We start from the raw sequence: 14,270 nt of genomic DNA, 5'->3' as shown, positions 1-14,270 counted from the left end.
TCCCTGGTGTTTTCATGTCCTACGGAGAAATAATATTCATTATCTATGGCTACTGAAGAATAAGACAGTTGTCTTGAAACGCGAAACGCGTATAGCCTTGGTCTAATACCTATTACCTACAGCAACCACCTTATACAACCTTTAAAGCCCACCTCGGCTTTGGCAGCGCTGCAGACCCCCTATTCTGGGACCTCTGTGGAACGCGCGCGCAATCCTCTCGCCTTAGGACACGAAGACGCAACAATCACCTCTTCATCCACAATACTCCACTTGTGGCTGGATGCAATCCTGTGCCAGCCTGTCTTTGCCGGACCCACTCATAACACTATACTGGGATAACTAACGATCACAGAGGCCGGACACCACACCGTGCCAGCACCGACCGAGACCCTCACCCTGAGACTGCTACTCCTGAGGATACCGGCTGCACTTTGCCAGTAAGTAATACCATTCAAATTGGCAAACAGGCATTACCTAATATTATCGAACCTATATTATCTGCATATCGCTCCCTGAACTGCTCTATCATTTCATGAACTGCATTACTGGACCACTTTATTTCTGAACTATATCACCGGCCCATTTTTTGGACATTTCCACATTTTTTAGCCCTATTTTAGGTGGTTGCTTTATAAATGACTTTTTAATATTACATCTATTTTAATACCAATATCTAATCAACATCTGGTGCAAAAGCCCTGCCCAGATGTAAGTTATTATCTTGTGAATAAATGTTATATTTTATTTTATTATCTTACTGTATTATCCTTGATTCAGGTCTTTTTTCATTATTTTATTATTCATTAATTATAATTATTTATTTAGTACTATTTTTTGACATTCAACTTATCGATTTTACATCTATTGGTTCCACTTCACTTTTGTCTCGTTCATTTTATCTCCTTGTTATCTCTTTTTATCCCTCTATTTCGCTATCATTAAGGACTGGTTTTATATAATTTATTATATATACCTTTACAAATTTGTAAATTGCTTCTATTTAAAAATCTTAACTCTTCCAGTATTTATCAGCTACTGTTTACTACAGAGGAAGTTCTTTTCTTTTTGATCTTCCTTTCTGTCTGACCAAAAGTGCTCTATGCTGACACCTCTGTCCATTTTAGGAACTGTCCAGAGTAGGAATAAATCCCCACAGCAAACCTATCCTGCTCTGGACAGTTCCTGACATGGACAGAGGTGTCGGCAGAGATCACTTGTGGTCAGACAGAGAGGAAGTTCAAAAAGAAAAGAACTTCCTCTGTAGTATATAACAGCTGATTAGTACTGGAAGGGTTAATATTTTTAAATATAAGCAATTTACAAATCTGTTTAACTTTCTGGAGCCAGTTGATATATTAAAAAAAAGTTTTTTCCTGGAATACCCCTTTAAGGTCTTGCCACAGCATCTCAATGTCATTTAAATCAGGTTGTTGACTTGGCCACAGAAATTTTTATTCTTTTGAGTCATTCACAGATGGACATGCTTGTATGCATTGGATCAGTGTCCTAGTGCTTATCCCAAATGTACTTTTTGTTCACTTCATGACAGACAGAAATTCTGCTTCAGACTTTTCCAATAGAAAACAGAATGCATGGATCTATCAATTATAACAGGTTGCCCAGATCCTGCATAAGCAAAGCAGCACCAGACCATCACACTACCACCACCATGATGGTATGATGTTCTTATAGTGGAATGGGGAGATAGCATCATGCTGCAAGTAATGGGATCTATGGGAGAGATTTAGCAAAACCTGTCCAGAGGAAAAGTTGCTAAGTTGCCCATAGCAACCAATCAGATTGCTTCTTTCATTTTTGAAAAGTCCTCTGAAAAATGAAAGAAGTGATCTGATTGGTTGCTATGGGCAACTCAGCAACTTTTCCTCTGGACAGATTTTGATAAATCTCTCCCATATGTCTTCCAGTAAGAACCACATTTGACTCATCAGTCCACAGTTTATTATCCTAAAAGTCCAGAGTAGGAGCAAATCCCCGTAGAAAACCTCTAATGCTTCGGACGGTTCCTGAGACAGACAGAGGTGTCAGCAGAGAGCACTGTTGTCAGAAAGTAAAGAACAACTTCAGCAGCTGATAATACTGGAAGGATTAAGATTTTTTAATAGAAGTAATTTACAAATCTGCTTAACTTTCTGGTGCCAGTTGATATAAAAACATTTTGGGGAATACCTCTTTAAGATCGCAGGTGGTCCAAGCAGTTTGATCCCCCACAATTTAACACATATTCACCATTCTGTGCATAGGGGATAAGTGCTCAAACTCACAATACCACTTTAATAAGGGATTTTCTTCTATTAAATTACCTAATAGGGCTCTCCAATAGAGAAGAACCCTATTCAGATGTTCAATAAAAATGGATAAAAGTCCACCATAATATTCTATTGGTTATTTGGCTTATCTTATTGCAAATAAAACCTCTAGCTAAAATGACTAAAAACCACAAATTTTTCCCAATCCATTGAACCATTAACTAACACACTTTATTAAGATAATGAGGTTGTCATATTAAAAAACAAAATAGCCATAATAGATTTGCCATGAGTCTTAGGTCTTAAAATATAACAAATGAACAACATGGTACACAATAATCCTTTCTAATAACATCCATAGTTGAAACAAAAATAACATAGCTACTTTTCCTTACATTTTCCTTAAACCACCTAAGAGTTAGCATTTGTTTGCAGATGTCCATGTTCACTTCACAAATTTCCCACAGAAAATAAAGATTGGATACATGGTTTTCATATAATCCAGTCTACCTATTCTAGAGAACACTCCATATTCATAGGGAATTGATCATGCCCAACCATTTGCATAGTTTGGGGAATGCCCTTGACATCTACTTCCTTTTTCTAAGTCTTGCCAAAAAAATAGGTTTTCCCAATAATGTCTTCATACTTGGAGGCGTCTGGATCAAATCCACATCCCCAAGCAACAACACATACTCCTGAAAGGATTAAAATCTGAGATTTTAATTATCAAACATGGTTTGATCTCCTGACAAAATAAGTGTATTTCTGAACAATAAACGTACAGATGCATAAATGCAACTTGTTGTCAACTACAAGCATTGTTAGTATTTTTATAGCAATTTGCCTGGAGTTCCTGAATATTATGAACGTAATATAAAATACTACACAACCTTGTTTGCATTATTAATAGAGATTAGCAAATTCTTGAAAAATTCAACTTGGATGATTCGCCAAATCTTCCCCAAAAATTTGATTAGGTCCAAATTTATTTGCGGCGAAGCGCTATTTAAAACAGCTATTTCTGGCCTACAGAGAGCCTCAATAGGGGTGTAGAACACTTCGCCTTGCTGTAACATGCATAGGGTGTGTGCTGGATTAGCACAATGACAGAGCCTGGAGTTGGCATCAGTATGAGGAGACCACATGGTGGCTGAATAACCCGGCGTGGAGGTGGCAGCAATATGAGGAGACCATATAGTGGCTGAATGACACAGTGTGGAGGTGATGGCAGCATGAGAAGACAATATAGAGGCTGAATGACAAAGCCTGGAGTTCGTGGCAGTATGAGGGGGCCATAGGACCATATAGTGGCTGAATGACAGAGCCTGGAGTTGGCGGCAACATGAGGAGACCATATAGTGGCTGAACGACCGAGCGTGGAGGTGGCGGCAGCATGAGGAGACCATATAGTGCCTGAATGACACAGCTTGGAGGTGGCGGCAGCATGTGGAGACCATATAGTGGCTAAATGACCCAGCGTGGAGGTGGCAGCAGCATGAAGAGACCATATAGTGCCTGAATGACACAGCATGGTGGCGGCAGCATGAGGAGACCATATAGTGCCTGAATGACACAGCTTGGAGGTGGCGGCAGCATGTGGAGACCATATAGTGGCTAAATGACCCAGCGTGGAGGTGGCAGCAGCATGAAGAGACCATATAGTGCCTGAATGACACAGCATGGTGGCGTCAGAATGAGGAAACCATATAGTGGCTGAATGACACAGCGTGGAGGTGGGGGCAGCATATAGTGGCTGAATGACACAGCCTAGAGTTTGCAGCAGCATGGGGAGAACATATAGTGGCTGAATGACACAGCGTGGAGGTGGTGGCAGCATGAGGAGACCATATAGTGCCTGAATGACCCAGCGTGGAGGTGGCGCAGAAAGAGGAGACCATATAGTGGCTGAATGACCCAGCGTAGAGGTGGTGGCAGCATGAGGAGACCATATAGTGGCTGAATGACACAGCGTGGAGTTGGCAGCAGCATAAGGAGACCATATAGGGCTGAATGAAACAGCACGGAGGTGACGGCAGCATGAGGAGACCATATAGTGGCTGAATGACCCAGCGTGGAGGTGGCGGCAGCATGAGGAGACCATATAGTGGCTGAATGGCACAGTCTGGAGTTGGCGGCAACATGAATTGACCATATAGTGGCTAAATGACCCAGCGTGGAGGTGGCAGCAGCATGAGGAGACCATATAGGGCCTGAATGACACAGCATGGTGGTGGCAGTAGCATGAGGAGACCATATAGTGGCTGAATGACACAGCATGGAGGTGGGGGCAGCATATAGAGGCTGAATGACGCAGCTTAGAGCTTGCGGCAGCATGGGGAGAACATATAGTGGCTGAATGACACAGCGTGGAGGTGGCGGCAGCATGAGGAGACCATATAGTGCCTGAATGACCCAGCAGGGAGGTAGCGGCAGCATGAGAAGACCATATAGCGGCTGATTGACACAGCGTGGAGGTGGCGGCAGAACGAGGAGACCATATAGGGGCTGAATGACCCAGCGTAGAGGTGGCGCCAGCATGAGGAGACCATATGGTGGCTGAATGACACAGCGTGGAGTTGGCGGCAGCATAAGGAGACCATATAGTGACTGAATGACCAAGCACGGAGGTGACGGCAGCATGAGGAGACCATATAGTGGCTGAATGACCCAGTGTGGAGGTAGCGGCAGCATGAGGAGACCATATAGTGCCTGAATGACCCAGCGTGGAGGTAGCGGCAGCATGAGGAGACCATATAATGCCTGAATGACACAGCGTGGAGGTGGCGGCAGCATGAGGAGACCATATAGTGGCTGAATGACACAGCTTGGAGTTGGCGGCAGCATGAGGAGACCATATAGTGGCTGAATGACCCAGCGTGGAGGTGGCGGCAACATGAGGAGACCATATAGTGCCTGAATGATATAGCGTGGAGGTTGCAGCAGCATATAGTTGCTGAATGACGCAGCCTGGAGTATGTGGCAGCATGAGGAGAACATATCGTGGCTGAATGACACATCCAGGAGTTGTCGGCAGCCTGAGGAGACTACATAGTGCCTGAATGACCAAGCGTGGAAGTGTCGGCAGCATGAGGAGACCATAAAGTGGCTGAATGACACAGCCTGGAGTTGGCGGCAGCATGAGGAGAACATATAGTGGCTTAATGACACAGCCTGGAGTTGGTGGCAGTATTAAGAGAACATATAGTGGCTGAATGTCATAACCTGGAGTTGGCGTCAGCATGAGAACATATAGTGGCATAATTACACAACCTGGAGTTGGCAGTAGCATGAGGAGACCACATAGTGGCTGAAGGACACAGCCTGGAGTTGACGGCAGCATATAGTGGCTGAATGACACAGCCTGAAGTTTGTGGCAGCATGAGGAGAACATATAGTGACTGAATGACACACCCTGGAGTTGGAGGAAGCATTAGGAGACCAAATAGTGGCTGAATGACACAGCCTGGAGGTGGCATCAGCGCGATGAGAACATATGGTGGCAGAATGAGACAGCCTGGAGGTAGCAGCAGCATCAGGAGTCCTGAAAGTGACCTGGTGACATAGTGGTGCGGTGGGTGGCAATACCAGTACTCGGTGACGAAGGTAGGTGAAAAAAGGAGAACTTGGCATCAGATGTGTGGCATCAGGAGGGTGGCAGGATCAGAATAGTAGCTGTGGCAGGTAGGCAGAAGAAATTGAGGAAGTATTGAGAATATGCATTACGTAAAACTTAAGTTTTAATAATAAGCGTAGGATAAAATATATGGACCCCAATTTTTTTTTTAAATTAAACAAAAGGAAAGGTGTGCAAAAAAACTCCATGTGCCACCTACACCACCAAGTATTGATATAATGCAAAGACCTCTAAAAGATGGAAGGGAGCAACGTATGGTCCATTGTAACTGGTGGGGGTAAAAACTTCCCCAATAAGGCCCTACTCTCGCATTATTAATTCCCTTCTTGGCAAGTGTTACTCACCCTAAAAAGGGCTGCCCCATATAGGAACTTCTCCCTATTTCCACCTATAAATACTGCCATTTCCCAGGGTTTTTAGGTGGAAATAGGGATTGGTTCCTGTGTGGGGCTGCACTTTTTAAGGCGAGTAAAACTTTCCTTGAAAAGGGGGAAGGGAACAACGTATTGTTCATTGTAGCAGGTGGGGATAAAAACTTCCCCTGTAAGGCCCTACTCTCGCCCCCCTATTAATTCCCTTCTTGGAAAATGTAACTCACCCTAAAAAGGGCGCCCCACACAGGAAACTCTCTATTTCCACCTAAAAACCCTGGGAAATGGCAGTGTTTGTAGGGGGAAATAGGGAGGGGTTCCTGTGTGGGGCCGCGCTTTTTAGGGCAAGTAAAACTTGCCAAGAAGGGAATTAATAATTCAAGAGTAGGGCCTTACAGGGGAAGTTTTTACCCCCTTTGGTTACAATGGACCATGAGTTGTTCCCTTCCACCTTTTAGAGGTCTTTGCATCACATCAATACTTGGTGGTGTAGGTGGCACTTGGTGTTCTTTGCACACCTTTCCTTTTGTTTGATAAAAAAAAAATGTGGGTACATATTTATCCTGAGAATATTGTTAAAAGCTAATTTTTATGTAATGCATATCCTCAATACTTATTTGTGGTCTGATGCGGAGGAATGTGTGTAACTGGGGAGCAGCGCCTTAAATATGTTTTGCACTATCCATGTTTGTGAAGTGTTGGTGTAGCACCATGGTCAATCTACTCTGATGCATCAGGCATTGATGGGTAGAAATCCTGGCTTATCCATGCCTGATCCATCTTCACAAAGGTAAGTCTCTCCACATTTTTTGTGGACAGACGAGTTGTCCTTGGGGTCACTATGGCCCCCGCTGCACTAAACACTCGCTCTGATGGCATACTACTGGTCAGGCAGGACAGCTTTTCCAGGGCAAATTCTGCTAGTTGCAGCCACAAATCAAGTTTGGCTGCCCAGAAGTCCAGCGGATCTTCAAGGTGTGTTGGCATGGGAATGTCAAGGTATGCCACCACCTGCTGGTTCAGGTCCTGCTCCAGGTCTACCTGCTGCTGATGAGTTGCTTCACTATACAGGTGAAGAAAGCTACTCATCATCAGTGACTGTACACTCAGGCTGCTGCTGATGGAGCTGGTACTGATCCTGCCACCCCATCCCTCCCCCACAGCCATGGCAGAGGGCCCCCCGAGTTAGACCTGCGAGAGGATGGACGATGGCACAGATAGGCATCGGCCAACTGACTACGTAAGATGTCTCTGTAGTAGGTTAGTTTGTCCTCCCTCTCAGTGGGTGTAAAAAAGGCCCCCCTTTTGTGCTGGTAGTGAGGGTTCAATAAGGTGGAGAGCCAGAAGTCATCCCACTGCCGAATGGGGACAATTCGGTGGTCACTACGCAAGCAAGTGAGCATGCATTGTGCCATTTGTGCAAGTGATTCAGAGGGACTCCCTGCCTACATCTCCACTGAATACTGCCAGGGTGTGTCTGGGTCCTCTGTCTCGCCTTCCTCATAACCCTCTAGCTCCTCTAGCTGCTCCTCCTCTCCTGTCAGAACACTATAAAAACCGCCCACCTCGCGAAACCTAAACTGTGCTCCACTGTGCCCCTCCCCCTCTTCCTCCAGTTCAGCCCCCACAGGTCTCATGTGGCAGTGAGATGTAGGCGCCAAGTCTCCAGTGCCCTGACCAGCCATTGTTTCCAATACGTGTTGTAGTAGGTGAAGCAGTGGAATGACATCGTTCATCCCGTAATCCAGGCAACTGATTAATAATGTGCCTTCCTCAAAGGGCCTGAGCAAACGGCAGGTGTAACATATGAGCTGCCACTGGTTGACATTGAAATTACACAGGGGAGTCCCCCTATCGGCTTGGATCATCAAGAAATCTGTGATGGCTTTTCTCTGTTCATATTGTTGGTCCAACATAGGGAGGGTGGAATTCCAACATGTGGAAATGTCGCAAATCAGACTATGTTGGGGGATACCGTTCTAACGTTGCAGCTCAAGGAGGGTGTGCTTTGTGGTGTACAAGTGGCTGAAGTGCATGCAAAAGTGTCCTTCCCATTGTTAGGATGTCTTGCAGATGGGGGGGGGGAACACTTCAGGAACCGTATGACAACCAGATTGAACACGCTTCCTTGTCGCAGCCCAGACAAGATATTCCTCCCGTTGTCGGTCACCATGGTTCCCATTTTCAGTTTTCGTGGAGTAAGCCGTGATTCGATTTCTTGATGAATGACTTTTAGTAGTTCCTCCCCTGTGTGACTCTGTTCGCCAAGGCAAACCATGTAAAGAACAGCGTGACACCGCAGTGCCCTGCACACATGGTATGCTGGAGGGGCACTTGTCCGTGCAGTGGAGGCTGAGAACACGGTAGAGGATGAGGAGGTGGAGTCACACACTGTCACAGGACCAACGGCCTGAGAGTGTGGAGGCAAAAGTGGTGTAACCTGTCCAAGTTTCTGTTGTGGCTGTGCAGGAACCACATTCACCCAGTAGGCAATAAAAGACACGTATTGTACCTGACCATAGCTACAGCTCCACATGTCGGCGCTGCCGTGCACTTTGGTACACACCGACAGGCTCAAGGACTGGCTCGACTTCTGTTCCACAAAATTGTGCAGGGCTGGTACTGCCTTCTTCACAAAGAAATGATGGCTTGGGATTCTCCACTTTGGCTCGGCACAAGCCATCAGTTCTCTGAAAGGTGCAGTGCCCACCACTTGAAAAGGGAGGGACTGCAACACCAGCAACTTGGACAGGAGCACATTCAGCTTCTGCACTGTTGGTGAGTGGGCGCATACTGTTGTCTCTTGGACATGGCTTCACCGATGGATTGCTGGTGGAATGACTTACTCGAAGGAGCAGGAATATCTGGAGCGACAGAAGATGGGTATGACACACAGCTCCCATCGGCTGAGGTGGTGGAGCTTTGGCTGGCTGAAACAGGGAGCAGCATGCCACTGGGTGCTATTGGATGCCCCTGGGTTCCACTGGATGCAGCAGGCCTGACCACCACATCGGAGCCACGGTTTTCCCATGCCACTTTATGGTGACACCGCATATGTTGATGCAGGGCCGTGGTGCCAACATTGGGACCCTGGCCACTCTTCTTTTGCATGTGGCCAGGTAATTTCCTTCGGATGCTTGATGAAAAACTGCCACACCGCCGAGTAGCTGATTTTCCCACCAACAGTCCGCATTGATTAACTGCTACTGCCGCCGACTCCAGGAACCCCTGTTCCATTACCTCCCAGGAAGGTAGGCTGCCACGAAGCAGGTGGTCTACCCCAGGCACGTTTTGCTCCAGACTTTCCACTTCTGCCACCATTCTGACTGCCAACCATGCTACCACCTTGCTGACTCAGCTGCTGCCTCATGGCAACCTGCAACCCTCTTCTCCTGATGATGATGAAGCCCCTTCTGCGCACGGCTCCCAAGTCTGATCGGCTTCATCATCATCGAGTTGTGTCTACATGTCACTGATGTCCTCCTCAGGTTCCTCAACAGTGTCTGCTTCAGGAGCCTGAACACTGGCAACACCACCTCCCACGCCACTCTCCTCATCACTACTTGCCCGCCTAGTGGAGGAAGCGGCGGATGTCTCCTCCCCTTCTTGGCTGTGCAGTAGCTGCTGACTGTCCTCTAGTAGATCGTACTAACTAAATAGTGGAGCTGAGCCCACAGCATGCGATACTTCTGTAGGGGAGGGACTGAGGCAATGGGAGGACAGGGACTGTTCTGATGACAACTGAGGGTTGTGTCTGAGGAACCCACAGACTGTTGACTAGGGGTGTCAGATGCCACTTGTGATGAAGTGGATGACCGTGTTAACCAATCGATGACGGCAGATGGGTTGCTGGTCGAGACACCACCGCTAGCTGATATCGGGAGCTCAGGCCTCTCACTGCGACTCCTGCTGCCACTCGCCCCTATTCTGCTGTGACCTCTGCCTGATTAATTTAGGCCTATGCCACTCCTCTGTGCACATCCTGGCACTTCTCTGCCTGACATACTTATTGCGTATATATGAGGGTAGTACAATATGCTCCAGTACGCTTAAAACAGTATTTGTCTAGAACACAAGCAGGTGTGTACTTTTGCCTGGCCTTTCATAGTATCTAGGCCCTTAAGACTTTAGGAGCAAAATAGTACACCACTTAGATGTACGTATGTGGTATGCACTTTTGAGGGGAGGACAATGCACTCCACTACGCTTAAAGGGGTATTCCAGGAAAAAACTTTTTTTTACATATATCAACTGGCTCTAGAAAGTTAAACAGATTTGTAAATTACTTCTATTAAAAAAAACTTAATCCTTTCAATAATTATCAGCTGCTGAAGTTGAGCTTTTGCTTTCTGTCTGGCAACAGTGCTCTCTGCTGACATCTCTGCTTGTCTCGGGAACTGCACAGAGTAGAAGAGGTTTGCTATGGGGATTTGCTTCTAAACTGGCCGGTTCCCAAGACACGTGTCATCAGAGAGCACTTAGACAGAAAAGAACAACTCAACTTCATCAGCTCATAAGTACTGAAAGGATTAAGATTTTTTAATAGAAGTAATTTACAAATCTGTTTAACTTTCTGGAGCCAGTTGATATATAAAAAATAGTTTTTTCCTGGATAACCCCTTTAAAACAGTATTTGTCTACAAGGCCAGCAGTTGTGTACTTTTGCCTGGCCTTTCCCAGTATCTAGGCCGTTAAGACATTAACAGGAACAAAATGATACGCCACTTAGATGTACGCACAGGTTACACTTAATAGAGGACAAAGGCCGGCGTTACGGCGGGGCAAACCAGGCAATTGCCTAGGGCCCCATCCTCCAGGGGGCCCCCTGCCGGCTGCTCAGTAGCGCAACAGCAGCCCGGCCGCGGCTACCTTAAAACAGTGACCAGCGGTGGGCCCGGACACTTCTCCTGCTTTTTCTATTTTTTCATATTTCCTTACCTGGCAGCGCTTGGCAGGCTCAGGGAATGCGGCGGGTCTTGTGGGCTGTGTGTATAGTATGACGAGTGACATCCTCTGCTGGTTCCTCTGCGCAGCGTCAGGGACGTCACTCATCATTTCCTGCAGTGCCAGCTGCTTAAGTTTAGCAGTCCGGCCACGCTGCAGGAAATGATGAGTGACATCCCTGACGCCGTGCAGAGGAGCCGGCAGGAGACATCCCTCGCCATCTTATCCACACAGCCCACAAGACTGCTGCATTACCTGAGCCTGCTGAGCGTGGCCAGGTAAGGAAATATGAAAAATAGAAAAAGCAGGGGGAGAGGGGGGACCTTATGTGGGGGAACTATACTGCCAAACTAATATGGGGGAACTACAACCTAATGTGGGGGGAACTATACTGCCAACCTAATGTGGGGGAACTACAACCTAATGTGGGGAACTATACTGCCTACCTAATGTTGGGGAACTATACTGCCAACCTAATGTGGGGGAACTATACTGCCAACCTAATGTGGGGGAACTATACTGCACCTAATGTGGGAAACTATACGGCACCTAATGTGGGGGAACTATATGGCATCTAATGTGGGGGAACAATACTGCACCTAAGGTTGGGAACTATACTGCACCTAGTGTGGGGAGCTATACTGCACCTAATGTGGGGGCTATACTGCACCTAACGTGGAGGAACTATACTACCAACCTAATGTGGGGAACTATACTGCACCTAATGTTGGGGAGCTATACTGCACCTAATGTGGGGGAACTATACTGCACCTAATGTGGGGAACTATACTGCACCTAATGTGGGGAGCTATACTGCACCTAATGTGGGGAGCTATACTGCACCTAATGTGGAGGAACTATACTGCCAACCTAATGTGGGGAACTATACTGCACCTAATGTGGGGAACTATACTGCACCTAATGTTGGGGAGCTATACTGCACCTCATGTGGGGGAACTATACTGCACCTAATGTGGGGAACTATACTGCACCTAGTGTGGGGAGCTATACTGCACCTAATGTGGGGGCTATACTGCACCTAATGCGGTGGAACTATACTGCCAGCCTAATGTGGGGAACTATACTGCACCTAATGTGGGGAACTATACTGCACCTAATGTTGGTGAGCTATTCTGCACCTAATGTGGGGGAACTATACTGCACCTAATGTGGGGGAACTTTACTGCCAACCTAATATGGGGGAACTACAGCCTAATGTGGGGAGCTATACTGCACCTAATGTGGGGAGCTATACTGCACCTAATGTGGGGAGCTATACTGCACCTAATGTGGAAAACTATACCTCACCTAATGTGGGGAACTACTGCACCTAATGTGGGGTAACTATACTGCACCTAATGTGGAGGAACTATACTGACAACTTAATGTGGGGGAACTATACTGACAACTTAATGTGGGGGGACTATACTGACAACATAATGTGGGGGAACTATACTGACAACTTAATGTGGGGGAACTATACTGCCAACCAAATGTGGGGGGAACTATACTGCCAATCTAATGTGGGAGGAACTATACTGCCAACCTAATGTGGGGGAACTATACTCCCTACCTAATGTGGGGGAACTATACTCCCTACCTAATGTGGGGGAACTATACTGCCAACCAAAATTGGGGGAACTATACTGCCAACCTAATGTGGGGGAACTATACTGCCAACCTAATGTGGGGGAACTACAACCTAATGTGGGGAAACTATACTGCCAAACTAATGTGGGGGGAACTATACTGCCAACCTAATGTGGGGGGACTATACAGCCAACCTAATGTGGGGGAACTGTACTGCCTACCTAATGTGGGGGAAATACAACCTAATGTGGGGGAACTATACTGTCTACCTAATGTGGGGGAACTACAACCTAATGTTGGGGGAACTATACGGCACCTAATGTGGGAAACTATAAGGCAAATAATGCGAGGGAACTATATGGCATCTAATGTGGGGGAACAATACTGCACCTAATGTGGAGGAACTATACTGCCAACCTAATGTGGGGAACTATTCTGCACCTAATGTTGGGGAGCTATACTGCATTAGGTGTGGGGGAACTATACTGCACCTAATGTGGGGAACTATACTGCACCTAATGTGGGGAGCTATACTGCACCTAATGTGGGGAGCTACACTGCACCTAATGTGGAGGAACTATACTGCCAACCTAATGTGGGGAACTATACTGCACCTAATGTGGGGAACTATACTGCACCTAATGTTGGGGAGCTATACTGCACCTAATGTGGGGGAACTATACTGCACCTAATGTGGGGAACTATACTGCACCTAGTGTGGGGAGCTATACTGCACCTAATGTGGGGGCTATACTGCACCTAATGAGGTGGAACTATACTGCCAGCCTAATGTGGGGAACTATACTGCACCTAATGTGGGGAACTATACTGCACCTAATGTTGGGGAGCTATACTGCACCTAATGTGGGGGAACTATACTGCACCTAATGTGGGGAACTATACTGCACCTAATGTGGGGGAACTATACTGCCAACCTAATGTGGGGGAACTACAACCTAATGTGGGGAGCTATACTGCACCTAATGTGGGGAGCTATACTGCACCTAATGTGGGGAGCTATACTGCACCTAATGTGGGAAACTATACTGCACCTAATGTGGGGAACTACTGCACCTAATGTGGGGTAACTATACTGTACCTAATTTGGAGGAACTATACTGACAAATTAATGTGGGGGAACTATACTGACAACCTAATGTGGGGGAACTATACTGACAACATAATGTGGGGGAACTATACTGCCAACCTAATGTGGGGGAACTATACTCCCTACCTAATGTGGGGGAACTATACTCCCTACCTAATGTGGGGGAACTATACTGCCAACCATAATTGGGGGAACTATACTGCCAACCTAATGTGGGGGAACTGTACTGCCAACCTAATGTGGGGGGAACTATACTTCCAACCTAATGTGGGGAAACTATACGCCAACCTAATGTGGGGGGAACTATACTGCCTACCTAATGTGGGGGAACTACAACCTAATGTGGGGGAACT

This window comes from Hyla sarda, chromosome 4 (assembly GCF_029499605.1).
Source record: "Hyla sarda isolate aHylSar1 chromosome 4, aHylSar1.hap1, whole genome shotgun sequence".
Lineage (NCBI taxonomy): Eukaryota > Metazoa > Chordata > Amphibia > Anura > Hylidae > Hyla > Hyla sarda.
The sequence above is the reverse complement of the archived record's forward strand: the minus strand, read 5'-3'. Positions refer to the sequence as shown.